The sequence below is a fragment of the Gossypium hirsutum genome, chromosome A07 (genome assembly GCF_007990345.1).
Source record: "Gossypium hirsutum isolate 1008001.06 chromosome A07, Gossypium_hirsutum_v2.1, whole genome shotgun sequence".
Classification (NCBI taxonomy): Eukaryota; Viridiplantae; Streptophyta; class Magnoliopsida; order Malvales; family Malvaceae; genus Gossypium; species Gossypium hirsutum.
In genome coordinates, this window is record NC_053430.1 from 11,984,187 (window position 1) to 11,998,612 (window position 14,426).

Below are 14,426 nucleotides of genomic sequence, written 5' to 3' on the forward strand. Positions count from 1 at the left end.
TATTTTGGACTCACCAGCTCAAACTCTCTCTATTACCACACCAATTACCTTATCAGCTACCAACACGTCATGTTCCCTTTGGCATCCTCGTCTCGGTCATCTTTCTGACTCCAGATTGAAGCTACTTTCTCCTTACATACCTTCCTTGTCCATATCATCTAATGCACCTTGTAAAGCTTGTCATTTGGCAAAACAAAAGAAAATATCCTTTCCTGTAAGCACTTCTGTATCCAATGAAAAATTTGCCCTTGTTCATATGGATATTTGGGGCCCAACCGATATTGTTTCTATTACTGGTCATCGTTACTTTCTTACTATTGTTGATGATTTCAGTCGCTTTACTTGGATTATCTTATTAAGAACAAAATCTGAAGTTCGTACCCATATTCAGAATTTTTTTACCCTTGTTGAAACTCAATTTTCATCCAAAATTAAAGTCATTCGAACTGATAATGGCAGTGAGTTTGCCATTCCAGCTTTTTATGCTTCCAAAGGCGTTATTCATCAAACCTCTTGTGTTGAAACCCCGCAACAAAACGGTCTTGTTGAACGTAAGCACCAACATATTCTCAATGTCTCACGAGCTCTATTATTTCATGCTGGTTTACCTAAGCATTTTTGGGGACATGCTGTTCTTCATTCAGTTTTTCTTATCAACCGCACCCCAACACCTCTTTTAGCTAACCTCACTCCTTTTGACCATTTATACCAAACTAAACCATCTTTTCAGCACCTACGGGTTTTTGGCTGTCTTTGTTTTGCAATCACCCTTACTGCTCATCGCCACAAATTTGATCCTCGAGCTCGTGAGTGTGTTTTTCTTGGATTCCCACCACATGTCAAAGGTTACATTCTTTTTGATCTGTCAACTCATGTCATTGTTGTCTCAAGAAACGTTCATTTTCATGAGTATGTTTTTCCTTTTTCCTCTCAACCATCTTCTTCCTCCTCCATCCCACAATTAACCTTTGACCCCTCCATTACTTATGATTTGCCACTTCAACCACAGGTTTCACCTCCCGTACCCTCGTAACCCTCTAGGCCACCTCGCCTTAGGAAACCACCATCATATTTAGACCAATATCACTATTTTTTAAGCAATGCTGCTACCAATCATTGTCAATACTCTACACCCTTTACCCTTGCCCTTAATGCCTCTTCTATACCAACTACATATTTACAAGCTAGTAAAATTCCTCATTGGCAAAAAGCAATGCAAGTTGAAATTTCTGCTCTTGAACAAAATAACACTTGGATCATTACGGATTTACCTCCAGGCAAGACTGCCATTGGCTGTAAATGGGTCTATCGAGTGAAATATCGAGCTGATGGTTCTATTGAGCGTTACAAGGCTCGCTTGGTTGCCAAGGGATTTACACAAACCGAGGGAGTCAATTATTTTGATACTTTTTCCCCTGTCGCCAAGCTTACTACTGTTCGTTTACTGCTTGCTATTGCTGCTTCCAAGAACTGGTTTTTGCACCAGCTTGATGTCAATAATGCGTTTTTGCATGGAGATTTGATTGAAGAAGTTTATATGGTTTTGCCCCCTGGTTTTGCTTCCTCTACTCCACATAAGGTCTGTAAATTGCAAAAGTCGTTATATGGCCTAAAGTAAGCAAGTCGCCAATGGTTTGCTAAACTCACAACAGCTCTCACTTCTATTGGTTATGTTCAATCTACTTCAGATTTCTCATTGTTTGTTAAAAAGGATGACACTTCTTTCACTGCCTTATTGGTTTATGTTGATGATGTTATTCTAGCTGGTAATTCTTTGGAAGAAATCACACGGGTAAATGCCTTCTTGCATTCTGCCTTTAGCATCAAAGACTTGGGGGATCTCAAGTATTTTCTTGGCCTTGAAGTTGCTCGTAGTTCTGCTGGTATTCATCTTTGCCAGCAAAAATATGCTCTCGATCTATTGGCTGATTTTTTGGTTTCTCAGATTGCAGGCCTGTTCCAACTCCTATGGTTACTAAAATCCCTCGCAATGCTTCTGACGAATTGCTTCCTGATAACACTATTTTCAGAAAACTTATTGGACGCCTATTGTATTTGGTTTCTACTAGACCTGATCTTGCTTTTGCTGTTCAACAGTTAAGTCAATTCTTGGACCGACCTACAGTCACTCACCTTCAAGCTGCCCATCGCATTCTTCGCTACCTGAAATGATGCATTGACTTTGGTATTTTCTTTTCTGCTTCTTCTTCGCCTACACTGAAGGCATTTAGTGACTCTGATTGGGCTGGTTGTCCTCTCACACGTTGTTCTGTGACTGGTTACTGCCTATTTTATGGAGATTTCCTTGTTAGTTGGAAAGCCAAGAAGCAAAGCACCGTGTCTCGCTCTTCCACAGAAGCAGAATATAGGGCTCTTGCATCTACTGTTTGTGAAATTCAGTGGCTTCGATTTCTTCTGTCTGATTTGCATCTGTCCATTTCTGGGCCTACTACTTTGTTTTGCGACAACAATTCTGCTCTCCAAATTGCTGCAAACCCTACGTTTCATGAACGTACTAAACATATTGAGATCGACTGTCATCTTGTTCGTGAAAAAGTGTTGTCCGGTGTTGTCAAATTACTTCCTTGCTCTTCCAAAGACCAGCTTGCTGACATCTTCACCAAAGCTCTGGCTGCTGTTCCCTTCCAGCTTCTTTTGTCCAAGCTGGGACTGATTCCCATTCACTCTCCAGCTTGAGGGGAGCTATTAGTCATATAGTTTTAAATTAATTTCTTGTTAGTCAGTTAGTAGTTATTTTTCTGTTACTTTCTGTTACTTTCTTTCCTTGCTTGTATATAACAATACGTTAGCATCCAATAAACTTGAGAAGTTTTCTTTTATAGGCGGTCGTGATGGATGAAAGCTTGTTCAAAAGAGCACCACCTATTAGTATGAACTAAGTTCTCCCTAATGCGAACAGGTTTCATTGTAGCTCTCATGTAAAACTCAAGAGTTGAAACATGCACCCAAAATGCTTCAACAATAAAAATAAATCTCTAATACTCCAAAATAGGGGAAGATCCAGGGCCAAGGGAGGTTCTAAAAGAGGTTTTTCCTTTTTTTATTCATTGTCATAATTATTTAAAATAATTACTAAGTATAATTAAAGTTTATCAATTATTTTGACAATTTCAATACAATATAATAATTTATTAATTATTAAAACATTTGTACACTACTAAAAGTTTGATATATTGTGAATTTACTTATATATAAATAATTAAAATTTAATATTTTAGACTAAATTGTTATAATTTTTTCTTTTGCTTTTCTAGTTCTTATTTATTATTATACAAATACATTTAAAATCAAAATTCATATCTACAAGTATTATATTTCATTACCAAAGAATATATCAACGAATTCAAAATTCTTTTTTTTTCTAGATAATACATTTATATTGTAGATAAATCTTGATCACACTTGGTGTCACGGTTAAATTAAACACAATTCAAGATTAAAAGAAATTTTTATTTAAAAACTATTAATATTAGGATGTTTTTATTTTATATGTACAATTTATAAAAAAAAACCTAACCCAAAATAAATTCACAAATTGTGTATTAAGATTGCCGTAAAAGCCTCATTTGTTTTCCAAGAACATCATTTTCATTAAAATGATAAATGTGTCATAATATATTTTAGCATTTTATTAGTATTAAAAAATGATATTATAAAGAAAAATAATTACATTTACTTTGATATTTTTTTGGGGTTAAGAACTTCAAAAACGTAAAACAGTGAAGTGTAAGATGGCTGTAAATTTGTATTACAATTATGAAAAGCCTCCGACTGTCCTGCACCAACCATTAAGATCATGTGATAATACTATTGCATAACGTTAAAAACTATGGCCCTCCAAAAATTCCACCAAAATTTTGTTATTAATTTTTATATATATTTTACCTTTAATCTTTATTCTTCAATTTTATTAATTTTATTTTTTTGTATTTTTTTAAAGTTTAAAATTATTCACATTAAAATACAACAATTAAATCCATAATTTTTATAAAATACAAGAAGTAATAATAAAATTTAACCCAAAATAAATATCACCGAAAGATATGGACATTTTCTTTTATTTTTGGATCACACTTATAATTCATCACTATATATAGGGCGTTTTACCCAAAAATGCCCTTTAAATAATATAATTACGGAAATGTGCCGTTTATTGCATTATTTACCGGATTAGGACGTTTTCCACGAAAATATGTCCATGTAAGCGCGATTTCGGAGTACGGGTCAGCAAAACGCTTCCCTGGGGGAGTGCTTTGTCCACATCAGCAAAAAAAGTGTCCTTGAGGGCGCGCTTTGCTGACATGGACAAAGCTCTTCCCCAGGGAAGCGTTTTGTCCTTTTTTTAGGGTTAGGGTTTTATTATTTAATTAATTTAAGGTTAGGGTTTTTAGGGTTTAGGGTTAGGATTTTTAAGTGTTTATTTTTTTGAGTTTTAAGGTTTAAGGGTTTTAGAAAAAAAATAATTGAATTTGGGTATAAATTAATTATTAATTTTAAATACTAAATATTAAATTAGAGTTTAGGGTATTATGGTTAATTGATTAAATTATGGATTAATTTAGGGTTTAGGGTTAATTGATTAAATTTAGGGTTAATTGATACATACACGAAAAAAAATTCTCAAAGATAATATGATTGCAGCATATATACATACTGGAACTATGCTAAGTTTAGGGTTTTGAGAAAAAATTAATTGAATTAGGATTTAGGGTTTTAGGGTTAATTCATTAAATTAACTATTAATTTTAAATACTAAATACTAAATTAGAGTGTATTAGGGTTAATTCATTAAATTAGGGATTAGAGTTTAGTTTTTTAAAATAAATTTGTGTTTAGGGTATTAGAAAAAACATATAAGCAATATAATTTTTTTGTCATAGGTTTTAAGGTTTAGAGTTTCTGCAAGAATAATTCTGAGCAGACGTTTCTGGACAAATAATGTCAGAAAACGCTTCAAGCATGATGCACTGTCAGCAAAATTTCTAGAAAAAGCTCCCACGTGGACGCTCTTTTGCTACAGTATTTCGTAGAAAAATAATTCTGAGTAGACGTTTCTGAACAAATAGTGTCGAAAATGCTTCAAGCAGGATGCACTGTCAGCAAAATTTCTAGAAAAAGCTCCTACGTGGATGCTTTTTTGCTACAGTAGTTCGTAGAAAAATAATTTTGAGTAGACGTTTCTGAACAAATAGTGTCGAAAACGCTTTAAGCAGGATGCACTATCAGCAAAATTCTGGAAAAAGCTCCCACGCGGACGCTCTTTTGCTACAGTAGTTCGTAGAAAAATAAGGGTATAAATGAGCCAAATTTTATTCTCAGGTTGCATAACTTACAACAAAAAAAATAGAGAGGCTAAGAAGAAAAGAAATTAAAGATGAGTGAATGTATTAGTGCTATTATTTACTATGATAGTGAGGTCTGCAACACCGAGAATGGTGTTGTTTTTTTATCAGAGAATACAGCGAGACTGGTTTTTAACCAGAACATAGATTTGACAGAACTTCGTTAAAGAATTAGGCGCAAAATTTTCGGAACGATGCCAATGAAAGTTTTGTCTATTAAGTATCGATTTTGTGCTTCAGTTGATCCTGTGACATATGACTCATTCGACATCAAAGGCGCTCGTAGCTTGGAGGCAATGGTGCAGACTCATCTCGCTAGTGGATCACCCTATCTTGAGTTATATGTACAATTTCCATTGCCAAATGATGCATTTGCAGCTTCAACATTTACTTCTGGTCGAGAGGAATACACAACCCCTGCCCGACACTCCATTAGTGGGTGGCAAAACACGGAAGTGCCAGTGTTTAGTAGTAGTATGGAATACCCAACCCCTACACGACACTCCGTTAGTGGATGGGACATGCACCTCAGTGGGTTGATGTTTGATGCTGGAAATACGTACTAAGGAATGACATCAACTTCTAGTGGTTGGCAATCCACATCTGATTGGAGACGTTGTGAAACGTCCATAAGGAGGGATGATGTACTCCCTACGACGGCCACCGGCGAGGGGACCTTTTACGTTGCACATGATGATGGGTCAGATAATGAGTCCGATGCGGATCCACCTCGAGAGGCCGACCGCGATGGTGCAAAAGTTGTATTATTTTCTGAACCAAAGCCTATTCCAACCATACCTGAAGATGTTGAAGGCGGTTCAGATGATGAAGAAGAAGATCCACGATTCAATGCGTACTCGCCTCCATCCCACATGCCTAATGTCGATCTATCTCAAGATGATGCGTTGGAGTTTCCAGATCTACCACACAAAATGCGTGACCGTACAAGTTCCTCATTGGATTCAGGTGAATTAGAAGTTTGTAAGGAGTTTTCCAATAAAGATAGTTTTCTTGGTGCATTAAAATAACATAGCATCATGAACGGGGTTAACTACGACGTGGTTAAATCCAAATCCAATAAGTTTGAGGCCAAGTGTGCAAAGCAAGAGAGTACATGTTCATGGAAAGTCATGGCCTCATTGAGGAAAAAGACAGGCTTGTGGGAGATAAAAAAAAATACAAAGATCCACACACATGTGCTGCCCGTACAGTATCACTAACTGTTTAGAGTTTTTTAATGGTACTGTTATTATGTACTGTTGCATTTTTTAACATGCTTCGTTGACAGGTGTTTCGGAAGATCATCCCAAGATGAATACAAATATGTTAGCTACCTTAATACTACCGACGGTGAAGGCCGATCCCAGAACTTTATTGTCAGTCTTAATTGCCAATATTCGTAGCCAGTTGAGGTACACGCCCTCTTACTGCAAGGCTTGGATAGCTAAGCAGAAGGCGTTGGAAAAGATTCATGGTAGGTGGGACGCTTCATATAATGAAGTATGGCAGTGGTGTCAGGTGCTGGAGAGATATGTCCCAGGTTGCGTAACAGACCTTGAAACGAAACCTGCGTACTACAACGACCGATTGCTCCATGGATGCCAAGTATTTAAGCGTCTGTTCTAGACCTTTAAGCAATGCCAAGACGTATTTTTATATTGCAAGCCATTGGTACAAATTGACGGTACCTTTATGTACGGTAGATATACCCATCGGCTATTTCTAACTGTAACACAGGATGGCAGTGGGAGAATCCTTCCACTTGCATTTGCAATAACACCCAGGGAGTCGGCTAATGACTAAGAGTTCTTTCTTTATAGGTTAAGGAGCTATGTCTGCCTCTAACCTAATATCTGCATCATATCGGATCGGGGCACCAGAATACTAGCCGCAATTGAGCGACAGGGAAGCCTATGGCATCGCACACAGCATCGGTATTGCCTAAGGCACGTTACATCCAACTACTACAGGCAATTTTGATTTACAAGTGAAAAATGACAAGTGACCAACATGGGTATTTAATATCTATTAATGTAATTTCGTTTGTAATATTGAATTTATTTTAAATGGAAAAGTGGTATGTAATTTTCGCTATCAAGTTATATTGGCAGGGCATGAGATAAGTAAAGATCGTTTTCATGAGATGTTGGCGGTTTTGCATTCAGTTAACGAAGAAGGCGCAGACTACCTCTGTAACATACCTTTCGAATAGTGGACACAAGCATATGACGGCGACCTACGATATGGTCATATGACCTCAAACCTAGCTGAATACATAAATTCTATTCTAAAAGGAACACATCATTTTCCAATAACATCAGTTGTTCGAGAGACATATTTTCGTTTAGCTGCACTATTTTCGAAGCGAGCAGCGAGTTATAAAGGCCAAATACAAGGAGGCCGTGTATGGTGCGCAAAGGTATTGAAAGAAATTAATAAGGCGAAGGCGCGGGCGAACACCATGCACACAGTCTGTCACGATCGAGACAACCTATAGTTTCATGTGACGGAGTTTGACAGACCGCACGAAGGTAGTATTGGCAGGCAATATCGTGTACACTTGAGAAATAGGACTTGCACTACAGGAAAATAGGGATTTAGCGGCGTTTTATCAAAAAACGCCACAAAAATTGTAAACATAGAGCAATAGCGGCGTTTTACCAAAAACGCCGCTAAAAATAGAGCAATAGCGGCCTTTTATGTTAAAACGCCGCTAAAAACAGAGCATTAGCGGCGCTTTTGGTAAAACGCCGCTAAAAGCCAGAGCACTAGCGGCGCTTTTGGTAAAACGCCGCTAAAAGCCAGAGCACTAGCGGCGCTTTTGGTAAAACGCCGCTAAAAGCCAGAGCACTAGCGGCGCTTTTGGTAAAACGCCGCTAAAAGCCAGAGCATTAGCGGCGCTTTTGGTAAAACGCTGCTAAAGCCATATAACCCCTAAAACCCTAAACCCCCAAAAAAATCATAAACACTAATCTATAATCCTTAAAACACTAAACTCTTAAACCTTAAAAAATCTTAAACCCTAAACTATAACCCCTAAAATACTAAACCCCAAAAAACATCACATGGATGTTGATGTACATCATATGTTAAATATTTTCTTATATAATTGTAAAAGAGATAGTATTAATTTTAAAATATTGAATTAATTATCATTATAGTTTAAGGTTTATGATTTAGGGCATATGGTTAAGGGTTTAAGGTTTACGAGTTACTATTTTAAGTTTTATGGATTATAGATTTAGGGATTATAGTTTAGGGGTTAGTGGTCTAGGATTAAGAGTTTATATTTTAGGATTTAGGATTTAGGGTCTAGGGATTAAGGATTAAGAGTTTAGGGTTTAGTTAATTAATGTTTTTAATTTATATGATAAATATTTTCTTATATAATTGTAAAAAAGATAATATTAATTTAAAAATATTGAATCAATTAATCATTATAGTTTAGGGTTTACAATTTAGGGTATATGATTAAGGGTTTAAGGTTTATGAGTTACTATTTTAAGGTTTATGTATTATAGTTTAAAGGTTAGGGGTTATGAGTTATGGGTTATGGGTTTAGGGTTAATGGTTCATATTTTAGGATTTTAGAGTTTAGAGTTTAGGGATTAATGGTTTAGATTAATTAGTGTTTTTAATTTATATATTAAATAATTTCTTATATGATTGTAAAAGAGATAATTTTAATTTTAATATTTTAAAATTATGATTATAGTTTAAATTATTTAAGAGATAATAGATAAACTTTATATATATTAAATGATTTAGGATTTAAGGTTTACTTGATATTTGTTAAATGATAAAATTTTATACAACCAATTAATACTTTTATTTTAAAAAATATATAATCTAAACCATTTGATATATTTAAATATTAGATTTAAAAAAATATTGATAAATAAATAACAACATTGATAACAAATAAAAATAAAATACAAAAATAAAAATAAAATATAAAATAGAGGTTAGTGACGTTTTTATGAAAAACGTTACAAAAAAAATATACAATAGCGGCATTTTTTTATAAAAATGCCACAAAAAAATACAATAAAAAAAGTGGCGCCCTTTTACCCCCAAATTTCCCCCCTAAAATCGGCATCCTAAAAAAAAGTGTTTTTTCCCCGTTTTCCTAATCCTCTTTTTTAAAATGAAAAATAAAAAAAAATCTTTTCCTTCTCTTTAATTTACTTTGGTTGATATAATTTTCAGCTAGTTGTTTCTTTTCTTTCTCTGTTTGATTACCGAGAAATTACTTTTTTTCCTCTCTGTAAACAAACGGAATTTTGGATTTTGGATTCGCATTAGCCGTTTAATTGATTGGGTAAGTTTACTGATTTTATTGTTCTTGATGTTTATTTTGCTTAGAAATCTCATTGTTCAGGCTGTTTGTGAGGCAAAAAAAGGGGTTTTAATTTCATATTTATTTGGTAAACTTTTTATTCATTTGTTAAGACTTCTGCTTGCTTTTGTTATCTGGGTTTCTACGGTTCAATAATATATGTAAGATTTTCTGATTTTCATAAATTTTCTGGGTTTTTCCTTGTATTAGCAGAAAGTTTAAGGTGGTGAACTTGAGCTTGTTTATGCTGTTATCTTTCTATTTGTGATGGCATTTTATAATTTCATATCCAATTTTTTGAACCTTGTTGTGGGGCCTCTTCTTTGGTTTCTATTGACCTTTGTTTGTAGTTGAAGTTGAGTAGAAATTTAGGAGTTTGGTTACTATAAATGCTTGAGAAATATTCAAATATAATTTGTGATGAACAACAAGTAGTATAAGAGTAGTTATCTTTAAGCATTCCTTAGTGGAATATGTTATTATGCACGAGAATTGGATGAATATATGTATGTAAATAATTACATATATATTTATTTAATTTGGGAATTGTATGATTCTTTATTTGTCTGGCCTTTTTTGCAGGTTGGAGCTGAAAATGAAACCTTACCTTATTGGCTGTCCAACACCTCAGCACTTTTGTGTCTGCTGCGGAAAAATTTGCGATCAAATGGGTTTTTGTCTGCTGGCACTCAACGCTCTGGGGGAAACACTGGTTTTCTTGGGAGAGTTTCTTATGTGAGTTCCATTGCAATATTTATTTCTGATAGACAGATTCATGTGATACTTTTTCTTTGAAATAGTATTGTTCATGGTCATTGAACAAGCTGAGAGTTATACTTCTGTTCTCAAAGTAAGCCTTTTTGCTAAGTGTTTTTTATCTTGGTTTTTAATTTGTCAAATATTCGTAGTTATAGATAATTGAAGCTTACATCTTTACCTATCCATTTATCATGTTTCTATCTAGTCTTGATTTGGTTGTTTCTTGTTCAAATTGAGTCCCCTTGTTCGTTTTATCATATAAACTACTTCTAAATATTACAAAATGAAAAATTGGTAGCTTGCCCCAAAATTGGTAGTTATAGAACTACATGCAGTTTGTGCACTTTTCTCTATTTTCACCTAAGGAAGAAGAGGAAGAGGGGATTTGAAGCTTACACTTTAGTGAAGGTGTATAAACATGAAAGTTTTTTACAGTGAATTTTAGACTTCTGTGTTGCTGTTAGGTTTTATACCTCACTTAGTGTCAGCAGGATAAATTGAAATGAGACTCTCAGGTGGCTTTGGATATAAAACGTGTAGATTATAGAGTGGAAGGGGAAGAGGAGAAGGGGTAAATATTTGGTGTAAAACAAGGGGAAATAGGGAGTAAATATTCAGGAAACTGCTAGTTTTCTACCTGCATATTGTAAATTATTTTATTTGCTTCTTATTTGTGGTATTCATTACTCTCCGTCTTCTTTTTCAAGTTTTCATTATTTTTATTACAAAGGCATGAAAAGAAATGCTACAAGTGGTAAACTTTTTGCTTATGAGTATAGTGCGTGAATTAGTAGAATATACCTCATCTAATTTGCCTTTAACTTTGGTTTGTTTGCACTTTCGGTTTGTACTTTATAATTAAATTGCATTTGGTACTTCATATATTTTTACATGTAACCATACATGTTACATGTATTGTTATATATGTAAGAATCCTTCTCTTTTTTCCTGATTGAATGCTCCACCTTGTAGTTCCAACTTGAGGATGCAATTGATAAGGAAGACTTTGAAGAAGCTGCAAAGTTAAAGTTGGCTATTGCAGAGGTTTCTTCAAAAGACAGTGTAGCTGAAATCATGTCTCAGTTGAAGGTAAGAGATTGTAAGCCTCTCAAATAAACAGTGCTGTTATGCTTTGGCATTTATTGGAATCTGTTGTTTATCTGCAAAGTGCCATAGATGAAGAGCGGTACCATGATGCTTCACGGTTGTCTAGACTTACAGGAAATGGACTGGTAATTTCTTTGGTTGCTACTTACTCTTGGGCTGTGTTCCTTATAGTGAATAAATAGCCTCCACTGAAAATAGTCAAGTAACACATCAGCACCATAGCTGCCTGGTTTTCTAGTATTGAGTAGCTCATGGTTTGGGTTCTACCGTTGTTCTTTTTCCCAGCAATCTTCCTTTCTTATCACTGGTGCACTGCTTTTATAAAGACAAACAATAGACTGTGAACCTAAAGCTCAGAGATATTTAGGTTCTTGAGAAAAATATTTTATGAATGAACATAATAGTAACTTGCTAGCATCGTATAACTGTTGGAAAGATGTTCCCCTTTTAATATTTAAAGCAATCACTGAAATGAAAATTTAACATTTGTAAGAGTGAATGACGGTAACGATAACTAGATGATGATATTTTAAATGAATAACAGGGAATTATGAGTTTCTTTTTATCAAGGGGCCTTGCATAATTATAAAATGTTTCAGTATTCCCACTTTTTGGTAATTATTACCTCAAAGGATAGGGAACTTAAAATTTGAAGCTTAGCTCCCTATAAATCTTTACTGGTAAGTTGTATGGATTTTAATATGCTTTTTTAAGCTATATGGTCAAATAGATTCCATAAGAACACATTTCTTGAGATATGTTTTTTCCCCCTAATGGAGTCAATTCTTTACATTGTCTGTTTATTGCTACAATGTTTGTAACTCAGCAGAGCTACATTGAACTGCTAACCAGATTAGAAAACCGGACCTTTAGAAGATCTCTTTCTCTTTCTCTGTGGTGTTAATTGATGTTATTTTATTTTCTCTCCACATACCAAGCATCATCTATTGAAACCAGCTGATTGAAATGTAGGCCTCTATGTTGGTGCATTTGGCCCTTATGGAACTGAAATAGTTCAGCTAAGGCGTAAATATGGTCGCTGGAGTGATGCAGATGATGAATCTTCAGATGTTGAGTTCTTTGAATATGTTGAAGCTGTGAAGCTAACCAGAGATCTCAATGTTCCGGCTGACCAGGTTTTTTTCATTTTATTGTATCTTAAATAAATCTATTGATAGTTGTATTTCTAGCATGTGAGCAATCGGTATGCCTTTTACATCTTTAGGTTACTCTTCGTGCCAAAATTGGAAGGGAAAGTCGGCTCTCAAACCGTGGGTTGTATCCAGATGAGTTAGGAGTGGTAATTAATCTCGTTTGTCTATATCTGTTTGTATGCTTCGATTACTATCTAAGGGGCATTACCAGTACTGCACATTACCTGTGATTTCATAACTGTAGAAATGAACAGGTCCTATTAACCTGGAAGTCCCATTTAGTAATTTACAAATGTTGAAAACCGAGAAGATCAATAATTTACAAATGGGAACTTTAAAGCTGCATGAAATGAAATAAATAGATTGTCATCCTATGACCATGAAAAGCTACTTACCAGAAAATTTTTGATTAATTCAATCTATCTATTGAATGTTTTCAGTAAACCATTAAGCATGCTCTAATGCTCATACAGACCAAGGCATGAACCCTGTTATTGAATTCTTTCATTTTCTTCCCTAGGTTGCATTATGAGAAGCAATGTTATCTGATATATTGTGTTCAATATGAACAATGTATGTCAATGTATTGAATTTGGTGTAAGGTTTGCCTGAAATATCTCTACTATCTCATTCATTTGACTTTATTTAGAACCTCGTATTGAGTACGTTAATTCATACTTTTGAGACTTCTAATTGATGGGAAAACTCTAAAATACAGGTTGCATGTTACAAAGGTCAGGGAAGAATAGCAGAATTTGGTTTCCGTAACCTGCGATGGGTCGATGGCGAACTTCTCCAACTTAATGGCAAGGTAATAAAATATTCAGAACTTTATGCTAATAATATGATGTGACTTGCAACTTAAACTTTTTTTGTTGAGTTTTCAAAACTATATGAATTGAAGGAAAATCCCTTGTGGATGGTCATATGCAGGGCAATATTGGACCCTATGTCAAAGGAGCTGATCTAGGTTTCCTTTACATTGTGCCCGAGCAAAGTTTCCTTGTGCTACACAATCGTTTAATATATAAATATATTTGTATAAAGTATTTTAATTTTTTATTAATTTAAATAATTTTTTTTATTTTTATATTTGCAAAAGAAATTAGTTATAAAATAAAAAAAATTAAATTTAGTTTGGTTCAGATGATTATAGTTTTCTAACTTACAAACAGTGAATCAAATTGAAATCAATTTATTTGAATAAATTAAAATTAAATTGAACTAATGAATTTTAAATTTTTTATATTTTTCATGACCTTTATAATATTTTGTAATATTTTTTTTTGAATTTCATGACTTTTAGCGGCATTTTTGAGAAAAGCACCGCTAAAGACCGTGATCTTTAACGGCGTTTGTGGAAAAAGCGCCGCTAAAGGCCGTGATCTTTAGCGGCGTTTGTGGAAAAAGCGCCGTTAAATGTCATAATTTTTAGCGGCGTTTGTGGAAAAAGCGTCGCTAAAGGTCATGATCTTTTGTAACAGCCAAATTTTTCAGTGGTGTCGGAAACAGTAATTCGAAATCACTAAATCCGGCGAGTATGTTTAGAAATTTTAACAAATAATAATTATAGGCCAAGTGCGAACTTAAAAGAATTATTTTTAATTAGTGAATTTTGCGATTTTAAAAGAATTAATCAGGTAAATTTGGTTGAAAACGAGGTATCGAGACCTTGGATTTATAAACTGAGCCATAAATATTTTT

At 34.4% G+C, this 14,426-nt stretch overlaps 1 long non-coding RNA gene across 4 annotated transcripts; it reads left to right on the forward strand.

Moving 5' to 3' along the window:
- The first annotated feature begins 9,394 nt into the window (after positions 1-9,394).
- LOC107887348 (uncharacterized) lies at positions 9,395-13,806 on the forward strand. 4 transcript variants are annotated; one of them, XR_005930341.1, is made up of 8 exons: positions 9,397-9,684; positions 10,285-10,437; positions 11,434-11,550; positions 11,630-11,693; positions 12,541-12,704; positions 12,794-12,868; positions 13,441-13,533; positions 13,656-13,806. It is a non-coding gene; the product is annotated as an uncharacterized lncRNA (long non-coding RNA). The 4 variants fall into 4 exon arrangements; XR_001681150.2 differs by lacking the exon at positions 11,630-11,693 and having other exon boundaries at positions 9,395-9,684; XR_001681151.2 differs by lacking the exon at positions 9,397-9,684 and having other exon boundaries at positions 9,697-10,552; positions 11,638-11,693.
- Positions 13,807-14,426: the final 620 nt, after the last annotated feature.